The 26,454-nt window shown below is 45.2% G+C and overlaps 1 protein-coding gene across 8 annotated transcripts in view; it reads right to left on the bottom strand.

The window, feature by feature from the left end:
- Window positions 1-26,454, bottom strand: part of NCKAP5 (NCK associated protein 5) — a 915,906-nt gene that overhangs the window by 657,797 nt on the left and 231,655 nt on the right. The window lies entirely within an intron of this gene.

The raw sequence follows: 26,454 nt of genomic DNA, 5'->3' as shown, positions 1-26,454 counted from the left end.
CTTGCCTTGAACATGAGTTGAGGTGAGAAGTCCCTCCTGAGTTGGGTGGCACCATTGCATGGGCCCTGGGTTATAAGAGAGAAAACAGAGCAAGCAAGAACAAGCAAGGAAGGACCCATGAGCACGTGTTCTCGCGCTGCTCGTCACTGTGGGAGTGATGCGCCACATCCTCATCTTCGCTTCCCACAATAGTGGACTAAAACTTAGAAGTAAGCCAAATAAACCTCTTCTTCCTTATGTTCCTTTTTGTCGGGGTACTCGTCACAACAGAAAGGAAACGGAGATCTTGCTAATTGATTTGCTGGCATTGTGAAAAACCCCTGAGAGAAATCATAAAGCGGAAGAGGCGGGCTTAGCTCCTACTCTCAGAGACTCCGTCCGTGGCCAGCTACTCTAGTTACCATCAGTACAGAGTTGGGGCGTTCCATCCTGGAGACGCACGCAACATGGAAAACTGCTCACGTCCTCATGGCCAGGAAGCAAAGAGGAGAAAAAGAGCAAGAAGCCAGAGTTCATCCACGCCATTCCAGGACACACCCCCGCTGACCTAAGCTCTTCCCATAAAATCAGTTTCCATCTCCAGGAGACTTGACCACCTTCCAATAGGGCCATCAGCTGGGGGCCAAGCTTTCAACACATGAGCTTGTGGGACCCAGTCCAGATCTTATCTACAGCAGCTGTCACCAAATCTATATTACTGACTTTGAGCCAGTAACAAATAATACTAAGTCAGGGATTCATCTGGGGAAAAATACTGAGGCGTGAGTTAACCTTGTGTGCAGACATTTATTAAAAAGTATTTGTTTAAGCGGGGCAGGAAGATGACTGAGTGGGTAAAAGTGCTTGCAGTGTAAATCTGAAGATCTGAAGACCTTAGGTTAATCCCTACAATCCGCCTTTAAAATGCCATACAGAATACATCACGTCATGGTCCCAGCGCTCCCACAGAGAGATGGGCAGCACAGACAGGAGGCTCAGCTGAGGTTATAGGCCAGCTAGGCATGAGTATACCACTTTAGCAGAAACAAGAGAGGCCTCGACTCAACAAGACAGGAGGTGGGAACTGCCTCCCAGGCAGCTGTCCTCCGACCTCCACATGCATACCGTGTGTGCAAATTTAATTAAAGTGTCAGTTCTATTTGTTTGAAAGCATCTGAGTTGTTCACCAACTAAAGTTGATAAGTGCATATTTGGAAGTACTTCTAATTTTTTACAAAACTTAGGAGCTCCAGCAGTTTCATGATTTCCAAAAAGAGGAAATAGGAAATCGTTTCTCTATTTCAATAGCATATACCAACATGTCTTTTAGACAGACTCGTCTACTGCTGCTATAAAATTCAAAATGAAACAACTTGTGGTTGACACTTCTCTAACACAGGGAACTCAACAGCAACCTGAGTGTTGCCGAGTATCGTGGCTTCTGGCCACCAGCTTCCCGGTGACGACCTGAGTTCATCAGAGCTCCCTAGAACCCAGCAATCATCATCCTTTCCCTTTTTTGCATCTTAGCACTGTCTCCCTTACATCTTCCTGCACGCTGTCTATCCCCATATGTCTCTTACCCTACATCACGGCTCTTTACATTATTTTCTAGTCTCTGTTTGGTTACTCTGCTGAAATTGTATGCATAATTATGTGAGGTTGCTATGGAGATTCTACACAATCTGTCCTGAGGAAAATCCATTGTGTCTGCAATAATTCGCATGCATGACTCAGGAATCTTCTTTCAGCTTTTTGAATGCGTGTACCTATCTGTTTTCTGGGCTAATAACCAGCTACATATATTTGAATAGCTATGAGGGGAAGCCACTTCATAATAATGTAACGAAAAAATGACTGAATTCTATGCTAAGGTGAAACATTTTGTGATGGTCAGTTTACCTTCTCAGAATTTACGAAGAACTGCTTGAAGCCCTTATTTTCTTTTTAATTATGTAGACAGAGAAGTGTCTCTGTGTGCACATGAATGTGACTGTAGTTTCCCTCGGAGGCCAGAAGAGGGCATCCAGATACTTTTAGAGCAAGAGTTACAGGCAGTTCTGAGCCAACATGGAAGCTGGGAGCCATATGAGGCCCGAGAACACAAGTGCTCCTAACAACTGAGCCATCCCCAGCCTTGACTTACAAAGAACTTCTTACAGGACAGTTTTTAAAAAGATGACAACTGAACTCTTGTCTTCATCCCTAGAAAAAAGACTAGAAAGTACAAACTTGCTAACTATACGAGGTGTGGATAGTAGGCCGTAATTTATGTCATTTGATTTACATTGAGTATGTTGTAAGTTACAATTTGAAAATGTAACTAACTTTGGAGTGTATAATCTGAATCTGATGACATGACCATTCCTTAGTAAAGTTAAAGGGAATGTTTTAGTGTAGATATGAGAGAAAAAACAGCCAGAGGTATCTGGGAGAATCCAACACAGAAAGAGAAAATAGTAGACTGAACTTGGCCATAGAGAATCAGGAACAGAGCAAAAGGGTGGGCATAGAGAGGAGAGGAGTGCCAGAGAAAGTACAAATGAGAGGAGGGAGGGAGGGAGGGAGGGAGGGAGGGAGGGAGGGAGGGAGAGACTGAGAGAAAAACAGCAGGGTTATAAGGAGACTGAGTGGTTGGTGGGCGGGAAGCCCATGAGCTGGGGGAGTTTAGGGCAAGGGAGGCAGGGACAAGAGCTAGGACGCTAACATGGACTTTGAAATGCGTAACAGAGACTTGGGATACTGAGGGAGCCTGGAGGTCAGTGTGTGCTTTCATATGCTCATATGGCAGACAGCCATTCATCCCTTCTTCCAGTGATAAGGGAAATGGCTCTTTTTGGTGAAGGGGAAAACAGCTTCCCAAGCCCTGCTGGCTTTTGCCTAACTGCCAGAATTTGGGCAAACTTTCCTGATGTGGAGACTACGTTAAACTTCTGTATAAATGTAAAGGCAGATATAGCAAGTCTTTTCATTGTCCCCATATAGCCTTGTCTGTTGAGTGGTGGGACCTGAGACTTAGGTGGATGACAGGGATTCAGATTCAAAGACTGGGACCAACCAACAGAGACCTCGACTCTCTCTTATTCTCAATTGATGTCTTTGCCAGCACAGAATGGGGACCAATGTGACCAAGCCCACCAGTCATCATTAAACAACTGGCCGTGGAATTTCTTTGAGCCAAAGCTGACTCTACGATTGAGTGATTTGGAGGGAGAGAAATATTCCTGATTTAGAGCTTCAGTTGGATACCTGATGTGACCCCTGACCCCTGTGCATACAAATACATGCATATTGACTATGTCATATGTCAAATGTAACTTTAGGGAGTACATTAAAGTTGTACGTAAAATTGTAGGTAGATACTGCAACTTTAAAACTTATTAGTAAAATAATAATAGTGATTATTTAATGTAATCAATGTTGAGTTTTTAATTCATATATTCAAGAAAAACATGTTTCCTTTCTGAACTTATTATAAAAACAATTTTATTTGTCTATATTCTAAATATTGAAATACAAATATGCATGTATATATATACACATGTACATGTATGTATACATACAATTTTAGCACCACTCCATGTGCAAAACCTACTCCTAGTAGTTAAAATCATTAAAACACACACACACATACACATGTATGCACACATACACACAGAGAGACACATATATTACAAACAACATAGTCTAGCAGTAATTTGGCAAACAGTAGCATCTGGTATAATAAATTTGTGTCATATGTTTGAATTTTCTGCTTTTATCTTTAGAATTAGTAAATTATTTTAAGTTCTGAACTACAAGCTTAAGGAGTACATGGAAGGAAGGACAAAAATCAAGGAACAGAGAGAAACAAAAATTGGTTAAACAAACAAACAAACAAACAAAACCTGTGAAAAAGACCAGAGTAAGGCAAGGTTTACAAAACCCAGGGAAATCTGGGAAGTGTGATGTGAAGTCTGGGTTTCCAGGCAGACAGAGAGCAAGGTTGGAGCTGACTTACTGCCCAAAGCAAAGGATGGACCTGGAACAGAAGCTGAGGGGCAAACAGAAGCAGCTACCCACCGAGCGCCTGCACTGCCTCCACGCTGACTAGCAAGGCCAGTGATCTCTGTGCTGAAATGAAGAGGATGCTGAGTCTGAGATAAGTGGGGGATCCCCAGGGAGCCCAGCGAGCTGCATTATATTCATCCAAGTCTCAGCAGCAAATCCCACCCAGGGCAAAGAGGGGATCGCAGAGGCCCCGAGGCAGCTTTGTTCAGTCTCCGGGGAGCAGAACGAGTTACTGCACCCCCATAGGAAAAGCAGACAAACCTGCTGGGTTCTGATTAAGGGTATTTCAAGAGTTTTTTTCTTCCCCCCAAATCAAAGCAAATAGCTGTATTTATGTTACAAATCAGGCTTTAGTCCACCTGCCTTCACCCCTAAACAACGCATCTAGACAGAAATGTACGAATATCTAAAACAGAACCTCACAGTCAGCTGGAGTTACAGAAGCTTGCTAGGAAAAGCTCCTCAGGGGAACTGAGATGGTGGCTCGGTCTACAAAGTGCCTGTCACACAAGCATGAGGACCTGAGTTTGGCTCCTTAGTTCCCATTTTTTAAAAGGCACTACGGCATCGTCCACCAGCAGCCCCGTTGCTGGGGAAGCAGACATGGGTGCATCCGCGGAGCTCCCTGGCCAGCTGCGCAGCCTAATCAGAGCTCCAAGTTCAGTGAGCCCATTCCTCAACAAGCAAGATGGAGAACAGCAGAGAAAGCCACATGACAGCAGCCTCTGGCTTCTGTGCATGCACAGACATGTACACATGCAGGCATATGTGCACAGGCGCACACACAGGAAAGAGAGGTCGACAGAGAGAAAAACTGACTGCCCCTTAGATATATGTTTTGGGTAAAAGCAGTGAATCTTTAATTCTGCTAGCCAGTTCATAATCTAGTCTTTGTTTACTAGTATTTTTATTTTCTTGTAATTATTCTATGCTTAGGATCAATTCTAGTGCAAGATGTACCCTGGGGTTCCGTGCCCCACAACCATGCTGAAGCACTACAGCAAAGCACCCTTGGCTCAGACTCAGAAGTCAGGTTGGGAAATTACACTGTCACTGACTAGTTAAATCATCCTACAAGTTCAGCCCATTGCCCCCACCTAAATAAAGTTTTATTGGCACACAGTCACATACATTTGTTGACTTCTTTCCTGTAGCTCTTTTTGTGCTCCCACGGCAGAGCTAAGTAGTGGGAGCAGAGACCATATGGTCCACAAAGCTAAAATATTTGTCAAATCCTTCAGGAATTACATACACTAGAATGTGTCGTCACCGTTGTGGCCGACCAATTACCTCCATCTGCAATAAAAAGGAATCAGTAAGGACAGCAAAGGGCTTCAGGAGGCATTTAATGAGATGGTGTGCTGGTGAGGTCTTCCCACGCTGCGGGCTGCAGTGTGTGCCACAGATGCAGCAGCTCTTGGGATTGATGCCTCTGTTCAAAGACAAATGGCTCCGGCCTTCACATTCATGCCACGCTGGGGCTGAGGGTGCAAAGTCAGCCCAGCAGGAGCAAGGCTCTAGGCTCAGCCCTTAGTACCAAAGAAGAAAGGAAGAAGAAACAGAACCATGGGGGGGGGGGATGGAAGGGAGTCAGAAAAAGGAAGGGATGGAGGGAGGGAGGGAGGGGACGGGTGTTGGTTATTTTATACAACTTCACTCGATTTGAGTTTACTCAATATTTTTCTCATCATCATATCGAAACTATGTATTTTTGGCCACTTCACAGAAATGATGTAATGACAGTACAACAAGCCAGGGAGATTATGAGGAAAGTATGTCTTACTGTTTGCTTTATCAGACTGAAACATCAGAAGCTTGGAGATAACCTAGCTCTAACACACACACACACACACACACACACACACACACACAGGGAGAGAGGGGGAGAAAGATCCCAACAACTGTTGCAAATACATTAACATGATTTTCAACTACTTACTATTTCAGTTATTAACTACTACCAAAAAAAAAAAAAAGGCATGAATTCTGACTGCCTCTCCAATAGCTGCAGTGTTGGAGGAAGGCTTTTCAGGCTCTTCCTTCTGGCTGGGGAAGCATGCAGCTGAAAGTTGTTTCATGTGTGTCTGAACCCTGAGTGGATGGCAATGTGGTTCATGCCCACAGTGATGAGTCCAGAAATACTGTGCATCACGCCTGACCATGGATGCCTGCCTACCTAGGAGCCAGGCTTATCGCATGATGGGTATATGAGCCAGGTTTATCATATGATAAATTGGGGAAATTTCGCCTATACTCTCACTTTATATTCAGTCCATCTAAGAAAATACATATTAATTTTACATTCTGATGGGAAGATGTGCATGCCACGAAGATGAGAAAATGTTTTCCTGCATCTGGCTAGGGTATAACCAACTTCAAACTGGCAATGACTGAGACCATAAAGACCCCCTTTTATTGACCGATTTGACTTCGATTTATTTTACAGATTTCTATGTTATTTCCATCAATTTTCTTATTAGATAAATATAGCCTGAAAAGACAGCTTCTTTCAATTTGGATAAGCATTTGCTCTAAGATTTAGTTGCCACGGCAAAATGCTTTAATTATTACAGGGCTGAATTGCACCTGCCAGCACCTACAGGCCCTTGTAGGATGTGCCCCGGCAATATTTCTGCACAAACGCCTTGTTCAACAGCATACTCTCATATCACTTATAAGCACCTCCATGTATGACATGATTAAAAGACACACACAAAGAACAGGAGGAAATGAATGGCTCATCTCATGAGCGACACCCTGCAGAGTGGTGAGAAATAGTTAAGCAATCATATTTCTTATTTTTTAAATGGTGATATTCACTTTCTTTTCAGTTCTGTTTGGCTTTTTTTTTTTAGTCACAGCTAACGTTCTACAAAGAGGATCAGAGTGAGAAGTATATTCGAGAACTCTTTTCTTTTTAAATAGCAGTGGTTAGAGAATAATTCATATTTGAATCAAATATTGACAAATAAACATGACTATAAACCTGTTCAGTGCTTCAAACTATGATGTGGCAGATAAGTGCCACTGAACTTCATAGGGAAATACTTCATAAATACTTGCCATTTAAGGTGGATTTATTTTATGTGCCTGTGTGTGTGCAGAGGCCATAGACAAGCAGTGGATCCCCGGAGCTGGAGTTAGGTGGTTGTGAACTGCCCAAATGTGGGCGCTAGGAACAGAACTTTGGTACTCTGCTAGAGCAGGAAGTGTTCTTAACCACTGAGCCATCTCTCTAGCCTGGTTAAATAGTTCCTATTGACTCTTAAATGAGACCTTGAGGGGGCTTTATACCTCCTGAGTGTAGGCGATGCTTTGCTTTGAGAGAACCATCTGGTACTGTCTCCGGAGTTCTAATGTGCACATTTGCATCGGTCCATTTTCTCATTCCTGTGATAAATGTATTACAAGAAGAGCTTAAGGGGCTGGAGAGACGACTCAGTGGTTAAGTGTGCGCTTGCTGCTTTTGCAGAAGAACCAGATTCAGCGCCCGGCATCTTGGCTTCCAACCTTCTGTAACTGCAGTTCCAGAACATCTGGCGCCCTCTTCTGGCCTTCGTGGGCACTGCATGCATCTGTTCACCGACATAAAGGCAGGCTAGACACTAATACACACAAAATAATTTGTATAGTGAGAAATTACTATGGGTTTGAGGCCAGCCTGAGCTACACTGTGAAACCACACCTCACAACGACCTCTACTACAACAAACAAAAAAATGTTAAGAAAAGGAACTAGGTATGAAAACCCCGGGCTGTGATGCAGATCCCAAAGTTTTGAAAGACTAGCTCTGTCCTCAACAGCCTTCTCTGCATGGCAGGAAGTGTAAGCAATGCTCAGTGTTCAGAACCGAGAGGAGAGGGGAGAGAGAGCAGCCAGTGTTCCTAATGTTCCACTGGCTAGCCCACAGGACCTGAGGCTGTTGGAAACAAGAAGGGCTGCTCAAACCTCCCATTAAGTCTCTGGTGCTTCGACCCTGCTCCCCCCCCACCCAGCCCCTGCCTTCCCGCCCCACCCACCCCCCACCCCACCCCCACACCCCCACTAAGCTCGCAAACACAAGGCCAGGCGGAAGTGTGGAAGAAGGAGAAGTCAGTTCCCATGAAAAGAAAACAATCTTCAAAAGAAACAAAAGTCGGCCAGAGAGATGGCTCAGCCTTAAAGGCTCAGACTCTAAACCAAAAAAGACAGCGGCAGCCCAGCCCCCCCCCATCACCATGTACCCCAGATCAGTCTCCCCCACCGCCGCCACCACCACGCACGCCAGATCAACGGCGCTTTGCACACAGGGCTTCAGGTCCCTCGAGTGGCTTAAACAGAACTCAAATGCTTTCTTTTGGTTTATTTTTGAATGGGAAATGAGATTTCTAAAGGCTGAGAATGGACTAGAGAGAGGTCTAGTGTCTGTGTCTTTCTTCAGTTTATTGTACACAGCCACTAGAGAGACGGGCTCCGTGGTTAAAAGCACTTACTGCTCCTACAGAGGCCCCGGCTTCAGCAGCCAGCACCCAGAGAGTGGTTCCAAACCACCTGGAGGTCCAGCTCCAGGGGAACCCACTTCCTGGTCACCGTGGAAACCAGGCACAGTACGGTGCACATACATACATACAGGCAAGCATTCACATACACACAAATAAATGAATCTTTTACAAATAAACGGCGTGTAAAAGGTTAAGAAATGGCTCAGGAGGTAAAGGTACCTGCCACCAAGGCTGATGACCTGAGTTCAAGACCTGGGACCCACATGACAGATGGAAAGAACTGAGCCCACCAAATCGTCCTCTGATCTCCACAAGGGTGCCATGTAATATGTACTCTTACCTCATACATCACACACATACACAATAACACCACCAGAGGGTTGCTTTTTTTTTTTTTAAATAAAACATTTGTTGAAACATATTCCTATTCAGTCTGCCTTAGCAGAGGCAGGTTAGTTGGGTCAAACACAGCCTGCCCAGTGGTGTCATTGCTTCGAACCTTTAAACAGACAATGCTTTGAATGTCATCTGGGAGATCGGAGGACACCCAGATCCACTTCAGGCTTAACTGCTACACTTTGTGAGAGCTCCGCAGACTTTGATGAGATTTCAAATCCTATTAGTCTGGAAGACCGGGAGACCATAGGTGGCTAATGTTCCATTCACAAGAAGAAAGAGCTGCTTAGCATCCTTAAAGGGCACTGATTCCTGATAGTCCCTTCCCCAAACAGAACAGGGCTCCAAGGAGGAACCATGGCCAGAGAAAGCTTGGGAAAGGAAGGATAGAAAAGGTGAGGCTGCATTTAGTGCCGCAATAGAACTCTATATATTGTTAACAACTTCAACCTAAAGCCAAAGGGTACAGGCTTCGTGGATGCATGTGTAGGGAACAGGAAAGACGCGCTTCTCCACGCACACGTTCTGTTGCCGAAAACTGGGGACTGTACTGCGCCTTTGATTGATGCCAAGAAGGTGCCTCCAGATACACGGGCTAAATGAAGGTTACGTGGAAAAGGCTTTTCATCTGAGTGATGAATTGCCAGATTCCATTACGCCTAATGAGACTCATCAATGCATAGCTAGACTCTGGGAAATAATAAGACCCCTTTCAAAGCAGAGTATAAACAAATGAGAAGAATTAATAATAAAAACCCTATTAATGCGTGTGCAATTTCAGGGAGTTAATGAAGTCACTTTTAAAAGTTGGGCTAATGTAATTTTGGCATTTTCTTTAAAATGCCTGATCATCAAAATGGGTTTTTTTTTTTGGTTTCACCTCGCCTCCCTCCTTCAAATAAATCCTACGTAAGACTTAAAGATTGCATTTCTTCTGCTCAATTTTTTTTTCACTTGGAAGTTGTGGTGTTTGACAAAGAGGGTGTTTCCGGTCTAGCAATATATGAGATGCTTACCGGCCTCTAAGTAACAGAGATTCACTCCTGTGAAGTGTCCAGCTCAGAATGTGTCTCTAGACCACAGGGATAGTGGCGCTCAGCCACCCACTCAGTGAAACATAAATCGTTTGCTTCTCCATATAAAGTCTCCACAAGAGGAGCTGGGCAATGGCTTGGCCAGTAAAGTGTTTGCCTCGTAGCCATGAGGACCTGACTTTAATCTGAAAACCCATGCCCAAAGCTGGGCATGGTGCCGTGCACTTGTGATTCCAGCACCAGAGAGAGAGGGAGATCCCCTGGGCTCACTGGCCAACCGAGCTAGCCTAGCCTAATCAGTGAGGAACAGGCCAATGAGAGACCCTGTCTCAAGAACCATGCAGGCTGTTGTCTGAGGCTTCCAAATGCATGTGCACATGCACACAAATGCACGCGCGCGCGCGCACACACACACACACACACACACACACACACACACACACAAGTTTTTAAAAGTCTTACCATGTTTTTTTCAAATGAGCAAATTGTTTTTTCAAGTCTATTAGAGTTTGGGAGGCTAGAGGGACCAGTGGCTGCAGGGAAAAGCATGCAGCGCGCTCTTCCCTGTTCTCTGCCCTAAGCTGTCAGCCTACAGAGAACTATCCAGAACCTAAGCATAGCAAATGTTCTAAGTAACAAAACATGGATTTAGTCTAAGCTCCTCCCCCACCCTCCATTTTAATAATACAGTTAGCGAGGGTTATTTGCATACATTCAGAGATTAATGATGTGGCTAGAGAGGTGGCTCAGACTCTAGTGGCACTTGCAACTCTTGCAGAGGACCCAGGTTCGGTTTCCAGAACTCAGCGAGTCCTAGTTCCAGGGGACTTGACATCTCCTAGTCTCTGTTGGCACTAGTCAGGCATACAGTGCACATACATGCATGTGGGCAAACATCCATACACATAAAAACAGACACATCTTTTTGTTTGGCTGTTTTGTTTTGTTCTGTTTTTTGAGACAGGGTCTCTCTGTGTAGCCTTGGCTGTCCTGGACTCACTTTGTAGACCAGGCTGGCCTCGAACTCACAGCGATCCGCCTGCCTCTGCCTCCCGAGTGCTGGGATTAAAGGTGTGCACCACCAACTAAATGTTAAGATCTAGTGAAGGAATGGAAATGTAAGTAGAGAGAAAAGAGTATCTTGTGACAAACACACACACACACACATAATGAATACAGACTTCACCAGTAGTTGTAAGTTACAGACACTTAACTTTATGGTTTTATCATTACCACTCACTGTAGTAGCAGCAGCAGAATGGGGGTGCTCTGTCGTTCCACTGTGACTTCTGGGGCTCAAACTCAGGCCTCAACCACCAAGCACTTTTACCCACTGAGCCATCCTGCCAGCCAATCTTACGAAAAGACTCTCAGAGCTCACAGCATCAGCAGCTTCAACTTCTTAGCTCCCATCTGCCAAGCTTAGCATTCAATTGCTCCTTCTGCCATAGGGAGGTCACAGGCAGGTGTGGGGATGAGGAGCAGTGGGCGTAATGAACCAGGCTTCTGTCCCTCAGACTTGGACAGCAGCCAGCAGCGGCAGCCCATTCCCTAGCCAGAGAAAAACGGCACCTGCCACCTAGGAAATTAATTATACACAAGGAAATCTCCCCGCGTTCTGTCTCGCCCCATTTCTGAACATCTTAATTGCGGGGCCTAAGCTTATTAAGTATGGTTCAACCACCGTCAGAAGATTGGCCAGTATTAAGTTTAAAACCTATCTGGTCTTCATCCTTCCTGACAGGAGTCTACATGGATATTTTTCCAGAGAAGTTCAATCCAGAATGATTGTAGAGCGGTGATTTGTTAAGCAGCTTATCTGCCAATGCGGATGCGAGCAATTTGTTTCTAATTATTTCATTAAACAAGCTTTATAAGAAATCCTAATGGTAAAGTAACTTAGGCCATGGGAAATAAATCCCGGTGTTCTCAATATCCAGATGACGCAGCCATGCCGTTAAGAGCCGTCTCGTCAATAATGGGGGGAGGTGGGGGGAGGCGTCCACGGATAATAACAGAAGTCTATTACCATAATGTGCCACCGGTGCCTGCTGCAAAAGAGGTTTTCACATAACCTTCGGTGAATGTGCGGCCAGGCTGCTTGCTGTACTTCTGCATTGGTCAAAAAGCATTATTTCACACTCCGCTGCTCTAAAAGATGAATTAATAAAGCTCGCCTGCAGTGCCTGTGGATTCCCGATGCACAACGTTCTCAGTTCAAAATGGAACGACCTCTCAGTTTTGCCTTTCTGTGTCCTTTGAGTCTTCCTACGCGATGGGGATGGGGGAATGGTGAATGATTTTTCATGCCCCCCCCTCCCCGCCTTGAACTCCAGATGTGTGTAAACTGGATTCCACCCAGGGCTGGGGAAGGAGCTCAAGGATGAAGATGGTTTCAGCCTTTTACTACATCTGGAGCCAAGAAAGTTGGTGGGATTTGTTTGCTGGATATTTGGGGGACATATGCAGAAAGGTGGGAAGATGTACACACATCTGAAACTTCATATACCAAACAACCAGAACCGTTAGGAAGGTGAGGTGGGGGGTTCTGAATGGGTTCCAGTGTATGCGCTTCCCAGAGTGACCAAGCATCCTATTTGCAGCAAAGGAAACAAAAATTAAAACAGAAGAGTTAAGGCTCAATAACTAAAATTTGTAGTATATTGAGTAATCTGGAAACTAATCTATCGCCTATGGTATAGTTAACCAAAGATCTCAAGCAACCGGTAATTTTTTTTTCTGCAATCTACCCTTAGGGAAAAGAATCACATCTTAAGAAGATCATCTGTGTGAGGAACTTGAGGGACTCAAGAGGCAGTGTCAATGGTGCTCTGGGTGTGGCCCCATCTTTGCCTTTGAGGGAAGCTGAGAGAAGTGCAGCTGATCAGAATCTCACTTCCCTGGGAACACAATCCGGGATCTGGGTTTTAACAAGGCTCCCAGTTAATGTTTAAGGACTTGTAAGTCCCAGAAGCTCTAGTTCTGAAAACTGACTCCAAGTGTCACCATGACTCTCAAATGACAAAGATACATGGATTGGCCTTGTGTTCTCCATTTATAAAACACACACACACACACACACACACACACACACACAGCCACATGGAGCTTGGGAGGTAGCTCCATTAAGTGTTCACCCACGCAAGTGCGGACACTGGAGTTCAGACCTCCAGAACACATGTGAAAAGCTGGATGCGGCTGCAGCACTGCAAAGCCAGCCGTGAAGACCGGGGATGAGCAGCGTCCTGGGGTCTGCAAGCTAAGCAGCCTGGCTGAATGAGCGAGCTCCAGACGCAGCGAGATGGTGTCTCAAGAAATAAGATGGGGAGTGGTTGAAGAATACATTCAAATCAACCTCTGGCCTCCTCACACATGCATTTGTGTACATGTGTGCACACAAGAACAGATACAACACCCACCCACCCACATACACACTAGATAAATACAGAAAGATGAACGTTTTACATATTTGGCAATGAAAAACAATAAACAAAGTTAATAGACATGCTGTCATCCCATTCCTATTACCCCAACAAATTATGGGAAATGATAATAGAACACAACACAATAAATAAAACAGTGGAAAGTTTTAGTTTTAGGCACATCTGAGAAGACACAATCCTGTAACTATTTGTTTGAGCCCTCAGACTGTGCTCAGTTGTTGGCAGGAAAAACACAACCAGATCTCAAAACTAGCACAACAAAGCATGACACAATCATACGGTGATATACAACATCACCGATATTGGCAACAGACATCACCAATCAATCATGAGCCTTTCTTCTCCTGGCCTCTCCGTGCCTAGCCAATGATAGACATTACCTATTAATCAGGCTACTTTCTTCTCCGCTACTCACTGCAACTGAGATCACTAATCAATCATAATACTTTCTTCTTCTCCCTCCCAAGCTGCCAGCTAGAATCCATTTCAATGGCCTATTATAGGCTGCAGGGGCCCGTGCACTCCAGTTAGTACTTTAGCGATCTTTCTAGAACTCCTATTTTTAAAATTGCAGACATGATAAGACGAAGAGGGGATGCTAAAGAATGGACAACTTTGAGTTCATATTGTGTAAGCAAACCACATGTAAGGTACTTAACACTCCCGAAGACGACTTTCTACATAAAGACATATGCCCCTCGGTCCCACAAACTGGCCAATGGAGATTGAGATTAAGTTTTAGGACTACAGGACATCAGAGGTATGGGGACTCATCTAGAAGATTTAGCTGGACTTCACAAAGGAAAAAGGCCGCAATGACCCAATTACATATGTAACTTAGGCAGAGCCCACCAGCAAATGATTCTATTTAAGCAGTGTTCTGCCATGCTGTTTTCTTCTCGCTCCTCCCCATACCTCTATATTTCTAGGAGCAATGAGCTCTTGGGTGTCCAAGAGGTACTCAGATTTAACACACTCTAAATTAAACTCTCGATCTGCATTACAAAATGATTCGCAACTAATCCCATCTTCTATTTGTTCTCTACCTATGAGAACATTTCCCACTGAAACGGAGAATCACAACAGCATCAACGCTCTCCCTGCACAGCGTGGGGATCATCCATCACCCTATAACTGCCCTAGTAACACACTAGTCAAAAATACCGCCATCCTCTTTGTAGATTTCTACCAGTTTATTTTAACTAGGCTCCACACACACAGTGCCTCACTTCTCAGTCAGTTCACCTGCCCACAAACAGAATGTTTCCCCCTAATCAGAATTCTGTCACTCACTTCCACTTAAAACCATTCAGTACTTTCCTGTTGGTTTTCCCAAGACCCTCAAGCACCTATACAATCCTCCCTCTTCTAGATCTCTGTAGCCACCCCATTCCTCCCAAACTCTACTCGTCGCTCTGCAATCTGCTCAATTACTCTGATAGTGGGGCCTCTGCACAGAACCTTTCTTTTTCTAGGTTAAGGTTCCATCTCCCACTTTGTGGATCCTGACAAGGAAAGCTCCATAGATTCCCTGTGGCTTGTGCTCACAGGCAACTATTTTTCCCTTAGGAGAGGTGTACCCAGTTATAAGTAACCCTTCATCAGAGCATCACTTCCTTCTTGTCTGCCTCTTGGGATACTCCTTGGTATATCTCTATCAAGTCCTTAATATTGAAGTAGCCTGTTTTTGCCCCAACCTACACCGGCATCTACCCACACCTTCCCTGGGGTGGCATAAACATCTGCCCTTCTCATAAAGTCCCAACAATAATCCAAAGTAGGATTCTACCAAAGTGCATCCTTGAAAAACAACACATTGGTTTTGGGATTACTTATAGAACATGGAAAGGAACATGGGTGACCGGAAAGCAATCAAACCATCAGAAAACCTTCACACAGCATGGATGATGGCTTCCCATGGCTGCAAAGAGGATGTCCCCTTAGACTAGTTCTCCCCAGCCTATAAACTCCAGCCTTTCAGAAGATCCCCCAAGGCCATATGCAATTACGGGAAAATGCATACAAATGGTTGGAGGAATGGCTTGATTCTCAGTTGAGGATCCAATGGTGTTCTCCACCCCTCCTTCTCTGGGAGAACTTCAGCAGTCAATAATTGTTGCTTGTTTGTATGTCATATATACACACAAGTCCATATAGGGTATCTTTCAAGACCAAAATGGGAAACACTGTTTCCAGTGGCTTCTGATTGATAGTTGGAGACTATTTTCTCCTCTGGAGATGGCCAGCATAGCAGCCAGTGATCCCCACCTCCTTAGCTATCCTGGATGACATCACTATGATGTGTATACCAGAGAGATAGCAAGCCACAAACATACAGGCTCCAGGGATAAGAACTGAGCCTTGGAGCTTCTCAATAAAGAACCAGGTTCTGAACAGAGAACTGAGCCTGCAGCCTCCCTATCAGAAAGCCAGTCTCTCTAATGAGGTAATTACCAAGGCTCACCTCAGAGCTGTTCTCATGGTCCCACATTCAAACCAACCAGCTCTTTCTGTAAGCTAAACTCATGGATGTTATATCAGAGATAGGGATGTGTGGAACAGAGCTTCCTGGGGGAGAAATTAGACATCATGCTTATTTTATTGGAGATTTAAGTGGAAACCATTGAGCCATGAAGCAATAAAGTCAGCTTGACCTTGTCCAAATCCTACGCCCAGCAGCACTTTTGAGATCTGCTTGGTTCTGCCTATTCGTTCCAAGTTGTTTGAACTTCAGTTGAGCACAGGAAAGCTTTCAGTTATCAAAAATGTGCTTAGCCATGCACATTATTTCACGTTCATCTGCACCTGCCTAGCAGACACCACCAGAGGCCCTAGAAATATTCAGAGAAGCACTGAGGTGTGAGCAATAGTTAATAAAAAATTCCTGCAGTTTTTAATTACAAATAAAAGCAAGCCTACTTCAACTCTATAAACTGGCTCTGGGACACCCAGGGAACTGCTGCTGTTTATAATCACACATAAATTATGTTCATCTTTCTCACTGAGTTAGTACACCATTGCAGGCATACACACACACACACACACACACACACACACACACACACACACACACACACTTGGGCACACACACACATACACACACGTATAATGAAAATAAAAACAAGTTCAAACAATTACTTCTACTATGTCTTCTGAGAGTTCTATGTAACCAGACTGAAAAATGAATAGAATTAATAAATAACAACTTCATCCATCTGGCCACAAGGGTCTATTGCTGTGAGCCATCTAATCTATGAAGTAAAGCCCAAAGGCAACAAGCAACCAAAAGGAAGGAAGAAACAAACTGAAGGCCAGGGAATGGTTTGTCTAAAATGGGCTTGCCTTGCAATTCTGAGAACCTGAATGTGAATACTCCGGGTCCATAGGAAAAGTTGGCTGCAGTGGCCTTCTGCGTAATCCCAGCAAAGGGAAGGAGATGGAGACAGGAAGACCCCCAGAAAACTCATTGGCGAGGTAGCAACAAACAGTAATGCTTCTTTGTAGAAATTTCACATATCACTTTATTAGATAAACCTCAAAATCAAAACAAAATGAAATGATCTGAGGAGAAAGACATCTCAGTTCATCAAAGAAGTCATCAATAGTATGTGTGTTGGGTGTGTATGCACACCTATATGTGAATATGTGCACAAGTGTGCAATGCCCACAGAGGCCAGAGGACTCCAGGTCCCTGGAGCAGGAACCTGGACAGCTGTGAGCCACTTGACATGGGTCCTTTACAAGCAAAGCATGTGCTCTTAACTGCTAAGCCACACACACTGCCCCCTCCCCCCCCCCACCCCAACCCCATCCCCACCCCCAGCCAGCACCAGGGATCCAAATTCTGAGTCATTGTGAAAATGCATAACCCAAGGTCTGGCAAACCTCAGAGAGCAGGAATACTTTAAAGGCAGATCTTAAAATAATAAAATTGAATGCTTCTGTCATTCCCACTGTGATATAAAACAAAAATACTTAGCAGTACGTTCCTCAGAGCTACGAAGTAAAACTGCGCCTGGGCTCCTGGTGGTTTGGCTGCTAACCTTGGTCATTTCTTGTCTTGTAGCAGAATCACCCTGATCTCTGCCACCACCTTTTGGGGGTGGGGTGGGGGTGAATTCCCGTGCAGACCTGAGTCCAAATTACCCCCTTTCACAAGGATGAACTAGGGTCCCATTTTGAGAAGCCACAGGAGTCTTGGTTTCGTTTCTGTGATAAAATGCTCTGACAAACGATGGAAAGAAGAAATAGTTTTAATTCACGGAGTGAGGTAACAGCCCGTCACGCTGGGGAAGCCCAGGAAGCAGGGGCTTGAGGCAGCTGGTCATATCATAGCCATAGTCTGAAGAGGGCGGGAATGCATGCTCCTTTGATCAGACGATTTCCTCCCTACTGTAACTATCCAGGATCTGCTGCCCTAGGAACAGTCTCACCCACAATCAAGACAAAACAATGAGTGTAACAACAATACTTCCCCATAGGCATGCCCTGCAGCCCATCCCTCTGATGATTATGGAATCTCAAGGTGTCACTTAACTCTAGCCATCACAAGGGGGTTGGGTGCCAGAGGATCAAGGTTTATGGAACACGGCTGAATCCAAAGCATGTGTGTGCATGCAAGTGGAGGCCAGCGGTCAACAGCAGGACATCAGGTGTCTTCTTCAATTGCTGTCCAGCACATGTTTTGAGACAGGGCCTCCAGCATACCCCAGAGCTCACCAATTCAGCCAAAGTGGCTGACCAGGAAGCTCCAGGGCTCCTCGTGACTCTGCCCCTGCAGCGCAGGCATTACAGGGGCGCTCCTCTGCACACAGCCTTTTTCTGGTCAGTTCTGGGGGCCACAACTCAAGCCCTCATACTTGTGTAGGAAACACTTTACCAACCCTGATAAATCCCCAGGCCGCAGCACTGAAAGTCATCAATGTGGGGTTTTTATTATCACAAGTGCTAGATTTCTGCCAAGTATTCTACGGGTGTCTTCCTGGTAAGCTTGAGCTTGCCTCACAGAATTCCTGGCTGTGATGTGAGGGGAGAAGCAACAGCATTCCTTTCCCTGGGGAATCAGGCCTCTCTCTGCTCTTACATTACAGCCCAGTGGCAGAATGTCTTCCAGAAAGACACCAGTATGTATTTGTCCGTCTTCGTAGTGAGCACCTCCCTTGCGCTAGACAGGCAGAGTCAGCATCCTGACCAAAGTTGTACTCTATGGGCTGATACCAAGAAGATGCCTTTTCCTAGCGTGGAAGAACTCTCCCAAAGACTGTCGCATCACACCCTCACGGCACTGATACTGTGATGCACCTGCCCGGCTTCCTTTGCCATCTAGCTCATTGCCCAAGACTCCTTTCACAATAATTACATGTAAGATTTATGCATCACAAGGCCAAGGCTATCCAAGGCAGCATTTCACGCAAGTAATATTAAGAACTTCTAATGTAGATAAGAAAATTACTGCAATGCACAGATATATACATTAGAGCAGATCTGGCAACTCTCTTCTAGAAAACTGTCATAATAAATGTAAAGACTGTCCATATTTAAATTGGGGCATGGTGTACTCTGTAACCTACTCAAATATTAGCCAGCAGAAAGAACACTTTGTTACTTAATTCCCCAGAATGCACCAGTTTCTTTTCTTCAACTACATTTTTAGACTGAGCACACCCAGAAGGCCACGGGACTCCGGAGCTGTCAGGGGACGTGAAGGTTAGTGAGAAAGAGCACTCCAAAAGGCAAAGGCACCTTTCACCACTCACTGAAGCTCCACTGAATTACACGGAGAAGGCACCTAATAAAAAAGGCCGTTTTGAAAATGGTCTCAGACACTATTGGATATGTGGCTCCATTCTAAACACAGAAAAGGTCAGTTGAGCGTAAATATGAAAAGATGCCCAAGAAGAAATCACTGAGATTGATTTCTATAGAGCTGGATAAATAACCATAAGGGATAAAGTGATTTTATTATGGGAAGGGAAGGTGTTCGGAGTATTTGAATGTGAGGTATTTGAGAGGCTGTTCTAAATTATCTTAAAGGGGGCTAGGGAGACGACTCAGTGGATACAGTATTTGTCATGCAAGCATGCAAGCCTCAGTGTGGATCCCCGAATCCACAGGCTGTACCCACACCGGCATCACTCGTCCAGGAAGTGGGAGGCAGAACCGGGAGAATCTCTGGAGGCTGGAGGGCTAGTCGAATGAGCACAGAGATGACTGGGACAGCCTGCCTCAAACCAGGCAGAAGCTGAGGACCAACACTGAGGTTGCCCTGTGACATCTCCATGCCTTCTGACTCACACATAAACACACACACACACACACACACACACACACACACACACACACACACACACATACACACCATACTACAGATGTAAACATACACACCATACCACAGATGCACACATACACACCGCGCCATATCACACATGCACACACACACACACACTCACACCATACTACAGATGCAAATGTACACAGCATACCACTGATACACACATACACATCACACTATATCACACATGGTCTCTCTCTCTCTGTCTCTCTCTCTCTGTCTCTCTCTCTCTCTCTGTCTCTCTCTCTGTCTCTCTCTCTCTGTCTCTCTCTCTCTCTCTCTCTCTCTCTCTCTCTCTCTCTCTCTCACACACACACACACACACACACACACACACGCACGCAGGCACACACCATATACAGATGCAAACATATACACCATACTACAGATGCACACACACACACCATACTACACATGCTCACACACACATGTACATACACCCTATACCACAAATGCATACATATACTCCATACCATAACACACACACACACACACACACACACACACACACACACACACACATACCATACTGCAGGTACAAACATACACATTGTACCACAGATGCACACATACACATCATATCACACATGTTCTCTCTCTCTCTCTCTCTCTCTCTCTCTCTCTCTCTCTCTCTCTCTCTCTCTCTCTCTCTCACACACACACACACACACACACACACAAACACACTATGTACACAAACACCACACATATACATATACAATATTACAATATACACCATACCACACACACACATATTACATATACAAACACCACACATATACACACAAAATACACATACCACACATACATACACACCACACACACACACACACACACACACACACACACACACACACTACCACCAGCACAAACATACACTGAAGTATTATTTTGGCAATGGAATTAGGAAATAAATTTGGTTTTCTTGTACCTGGTTGTCCTAAGTCAAAAAGAGGTCAGACCTACTGTGGCCTGCCACAAGCAGTGCTCGACTGTTAGTGATCTGTGTCTGTCAAGGGTCTGCCTTGCCTTCCAGAGGATTCTTTACCCATTTATTCTTCACTGTGTTCTGCACAGCAGGGATTTCATTTTCTTCTCTCGTAGGCTGTAAGCTCAGGGCATGTGGCAATGCTAAGCCTATCTCACACTCTACAAGCTTTGTTCCTCTCTGCTTCACTTGCAGCTTCGGTGACACATGTAAGCAGTGTTAGTGCATGCACCTGCATACACACATGCACACAGGTGAACAGAACATGTACACACACATGCATGCAGTTTGCTGTTGAATCACCAGATTCATCCAAATAGAAAATAATCATCTGATGAACAATATCACACTAAAAACAGTGTGGGTGTATTTTAAAAATCCTAGAGAGCACAAGTAGACACATGTGTCTATTTTAAAGATTTTATTTTTATTTCTGTGTCTGCATGTGTGTCTGTATGTATAGGCATGAGCATGCAAGTGCCCACAGAGGCCAGAAGAGTGCCCCAGATCCCCAGTGCTCAATGGTTATGAGCCACCATGTGGGTGTAGGAAATTGAACTTGGGCCCTCTAGAAGAGCAGTGGGCACTCTTAACCACTGAGCACCCGCTCCATTCCCCATGTTTGTCTATTTTAGACTAAAGCTTGTTCCAGCTGAGGATCACTAAAGCCAGCAAGAATTAGTATTCTAAAGGAGGCAAAACCATTACTGTCTTTCGAGAATCACTTAGGGAGTGACTAGGAGCCAGGCCTGGGAGATGGAGGGTAAGTGGGAGGTCAGCTGCACATGAGAAAGCAATCCACACTCATCACTTAGAGACGAAGGAGAGAGGGGACCCCCCCACCACTGACACCCCACAAGTCAATGGGCTTTGAACACCTGCTTCCACCCTAGCCAGCCAGTCAGTGGAGAACAGAGAAGATGAGGGTGTGGGTGGAAGATTAAGTCGCTGGTGCTGTAAATGGCATCATAGAGATTCTTATGCTTTGCCTGTAAAAGTGCCCCTCCTACTGATACAACCGGGTCACTGCTGATGGCTCTGTTTGATGCTGATTTCTCGGAGTGATGGCACTTCATTGGAGGAAGTGGGTCCCTCGGGGGAAGGTCTAGCCTCCCTTGCTGTTCACTCCCTGTTTCCTGACTGAGAAGGCCTGCTCTGACTGCCATGGTTCTGCCACTGTGAATGAATGGAGCCCTTCAGCCTGCATCCAAAACAAACCCTTCCTCCCCCAAATTGCTTCACATCAGGTACCATGACAATTAGCTAATACAAAGCACTCGTCACTCTCCAATCGATGTGACTGAAATACCTGGCAGGCACGGGTTCATTGTGTCTCATGGTTTCAGAGGGATCTCAGCCGTTACGGTGGAAAAGATGTGGCCACTATGTGCTCGAGAGGCTTGGTATAGCAAAGTGGACCAGAAAACAACAGGATTGGAACCAAGGGTAGGCTTAACCTTCGAAGGTCCACTCTTAATAACTAAAGACCAGCCTCCAGGTCCCCCAAACTCTAAGACCTTTAAAACAGTACCATAAGCTGAGCATTCAAAACATGAGCCCATGGGGGAATATTTCAGAAGCAAGTCCCAACAGATTGGTGGAGATGCTGCTTTTAGAGGGCAGTGGAGGCAGGGGAAAGGAAAAAAGGAATGATGAAAAGATAAAGGAACCGATGCTAAAGACAGAGAAGTGTCACCAGAGATGGCCCGATCAGTTACCAAACGGCACCTCTCACCCACTGACTATGGGGGAGCCCTGGAGCCTGGGGACAATGTGCCCTCCTTATGGATTTGAGCTAGTGGGGTAAGTTTCTACTTCCTACAGTCACAGCTTTGTAATAAATGCTACGGGAAAGGCCGGAGATGATCTGGAAGACGGAAACAGGGAAGGGCTGGTGCCTCCAGAGGAGAGGGAACTACCTGGGTTGTGGGGATCTCTAGCAACCAGAGAAGGTTCAACTCCATCGCCGGGAGACTCAGTAAAAAGCAAAGCATAAGAGATTGCTCTCACTACAGGTCGGAGCGGATGTGTCTGGATGCAGCTGGAGAGTTCAGGATTCTTCTGTACATGTGCAGGGAAGAGAGGTGGGTCACAGCGGTGTCTGTGCAAGCACAAGGGCCTGAGTTTGATGTCCAGCACCTACAGAAAAGCAGTGCATCATAGTGCATGTCTGAAAACCCAGGACTGGAAGCAGGGGAGCAGAGGCAGCCAGATTCCTGGAACTCATTGGCCATCGAGGATAACCAATGAGAGGAGGTCAGGACTCAGAGAGAAACCCTGCCACCAAATGATGGTGATGATGATGGTGGTGGTGGCGGCAGCGATCAATTCAGGATGACACCAGACATCATCAACCTCTAGCCTCTCACTTGCACGTCTACTCACAGGCACAAGTGCGTGCACACTCACATTAAAAGACACACACACACACACACACACACACACACACACACAGGCATATGTACTCACACACAAACAAGATTTTGTATCTACTGACAGGTAAGAATTCAAAGTGGGAAAGGCTAACCAAGGCTTTTCTCTTCAGCATTTTATATAAAGCTTTCAAGTTTTTCTCCTCATGTTTCCATTGAAAGGAAACTGCGTTAGCACATTATTAAAAGGGGCAGTTGTGAAACCTGCAATAATATTTAGAAATATATGCCGGAGAACTGGCTCCATTTACTCACCACGTTTTCAAGTAATGGGTGTGGGCTCTGTTCCTTACCTCACAGAGCAGTATAGATAGACTTTTGTGTATTAAAATTAATGAAAATGGATGGATTCAGGGGGGTTGTCAGAAGTCCTCCCAACTTAAATAGACCTAAGTAACTGTGAAAACTGGTCAGTTTACACACGAAGCAATGCCAGTTTAATGCAGAAAAGCCCCATTGATACTGACCACATTTTTGTCTCCTATTAAATTGCTACGTAAATATATAAAGCTGGTCTCTAATACTTTATGTCGACACAAACACATTTTTGGCCAACAAAAGTCTTTCCATTTTTAATTTTAATCTTTCTTGTTCTATATTCTTAATTTTAAAAAATAAATATAGTAATTAGAGGGAGGGTGCATGCCATAGTTTGTGTGTGTGTGTGTGTGTGTGTGAGAGAGAGAGAGAGAGAGAGAGAGAGAGACAGAGACAGAGACAGAGAGACAGAGAGAGAGAGACAGAGAGAGAGAGACAGAGAGAGAGAGAGACAGAGAGAGAGAGACAGAGACAGAGACAGAGAGACAGAGAGACAGAGACAGAGACAGAGACAGAGAGACAGAGAGAGCTTGTGAATGCAAACAAGCCAATAATTTTTAAGGATGATTCCAAGAGGACAGGCAGATAGGAGAGGACAAAGAGAAGGAGAGAGAGGAGAGAGAAAAGGAGGAAGACATGAAATAGAGATGGTGATTATTTACAAGCGAAGCAATGTCTGAGGCCACCAAAAGGAACCTGAAAGGGGCAGCAAGGGTTTTCCCCTGGATCCTGCAGAGGAATAAATATTAAGGCCAAATGGAAAAACTCATTCCTAAAAGAATTATGTCAATGTAACTCCATTAAGGTATAAAGGAAATAATTAATGAATAATTAAAATACCACACATACCACTGATTACAATTATATTTCCATAGTATTAAAAAAAAAAACCACAGAAACTGACTTAAATTTACCTTAGCTAGTACCTCATAAGAGTACAGTAAGCAGCCTGTGGCACTTTACTCAGGACCACCTGCTGTTAAAATTCTCGTATGTGGTGGTGACTGTATTTAGTCTAGCCACCAATGTTTTATTGAGTTCGTAAAACCATGGCTGTCTAGTGTTTAAAGTAAGACTCTCCATCCAAATTCAAATGACTCCATTGCACGGCCATGTGACCTGTCTGAGATTTTTCAGGAAAGCCCACATGACAGTCCACGTAACTGTAAGAAGCCCAGGCTGACAAAAGCTCTGGTCACGAGCAGGGCGAATTCCTCACCGACCCATGCTATTTGCCTGAGCAGTCAGTAGGATTCCACAACTGATCTGAAGTTACGTGTGTAGGGAGAGAGACAGAGGGAGAGAGATAGACAGAGATACACACAGAGAGAGAGACAGAGACAGACAGAGACAGAGGGAGGGAGGAAGGGAGGGAGGAAGAGAGAGGGAGAGAGAGAAACAGAGAGAGAGAGAGAGAGAGAGAGAGAGAGAGAGAGAGAGAGAGAGAGAGAGCAAGCACATACCTGCTGCTGACTGGCCTAGGATGGGCCTCAGCCACTGCCCCTCAGTCAGCTATGGCCTGTGTCCCTTCCCCTCTCCTATACCCCCTTTCCCTAGGCGCAGAACCTCAGCTCTTTGCACGTCTATTTTCCTCACGGCTCTGGGGGATGTAAGTTGTGTAAAGTAAGATCCTGCCTTCCAGTCTACCTGAACATATACCTGGAACAAAGCAAGAGGAACACTGTGCTTTTGGAAGTGTTGAAAAGAATGCGAGTCTGAAGCTAGGCTGCACATATCCAGAAAACACACATATGCACAGCAAAAAGAAGAAGACAGCTCTGGCATAAGCAGAGAACCCATACCTCTTGATGTGTGGTATGCCAACATGTGTGTCTATCTCACAAGTGGTTGTTGCTCCTTCCAATTTGGGGATCTATGTGTGTTGTCTTGGATGTTCAGCAGCAGAGGAAAAGATAAGGAAATTATGCTTTGGACACAGCGGAATATTTTCAGCTGTAAGGAACAAAGTCATGTTGTTTGTGTCATTTGCAGGAAAACTGGAGTGTCTAGAGATAATCATAGTAAAATAATTAAATTGGTCTTGGGAAGACAAATGTATGCTTCTCTTATTTGTTATTCCTAGACTTTGTACAGTGTGATAGTTACATTTTGGTTTTTTGTTTTCTACTGGTTCAAGTCTTAATCCAACTTTGGACAGTGTTGGAGTAATCAATTCCCGACCATAGTAACTAAGAATCACTTCCAGATTACAAGATGGGACCAAACCATGACTCCTGCTGTCCGAAGTGGTCCCACACCTCAGAATAGCACCTCCAGGCCATGCCTCACCCCTGCAAGTGGTAAACTTGAACTGTGTCAGAGTGACTCTCAAAGGCTACATCCCCTCATCCTTGGTCAAAGCAGGGTTGGGAGCCTCCCAGGTCAGGGGTAAGCTCCCAGGGCATAGAGCCTCTCTCTCATCCACTTACTAGCCTGTGCCCCTTCATCCGTGGCCTTCAGATGTCAGCTCAGAAGGTACAAGTGCCTGGGACTACCCACTGCTCCAGGACCTGGGACTCCTGAGCCATTCCACCATAGGCTTAAAAGGAATCAGTTTGCTGGGATTCCTGGCTTGTAAGATGCTGGGAAGTTCAAGACTAACCTTGGCACACTGGTGCATACTGAGACTGTGTCCAAGAAGGAAAGCATATGGGGAGAGGGTGGGGGGGAGAGAGGATGAGAGGAAAGGCACACAGGCAAATCTGCAGAACCAGAAGCTGTGAACAGCAAGAATTTACTCTTCGGAACTCATCTCTTACAAATTTCCTTTTGGTTCTGAGTTGCATGAGTCCGCTCGCCCTGGCATCTGATGGCTTTCCAGCCTCAGTGGTCCTGTCTTCCTCTCTGCCTGCCACTGCTATCTCTTGTCTTAACAGCCCTGGATCCTTGCTACTATGAGTGCTACCGTAGGAGACAAGTTGGGTCTGCTTCTTGGCACTGGGGCCTCAGCAACGGCCACGGAGTCGGAACATGTACCCCTCCTTCCACAGTGCTGGCTGCAG

Source organism: Acomys minous, assembly GCF_964271855.1.
Source record: "Acomys minous genome assembly, chromosome: 1".
Classification (NCBI taxonomy): domain Eukaryota; kingdom Metazoa; phylum Chordata; class Mammalia; order Rodentia; family Muridae; genus Acomys; species Acomys minous.
Note: the sequence above shows the minus strand (reverse complement) of the source record. Positions and strands in the feature narration are given on the sequence as shown.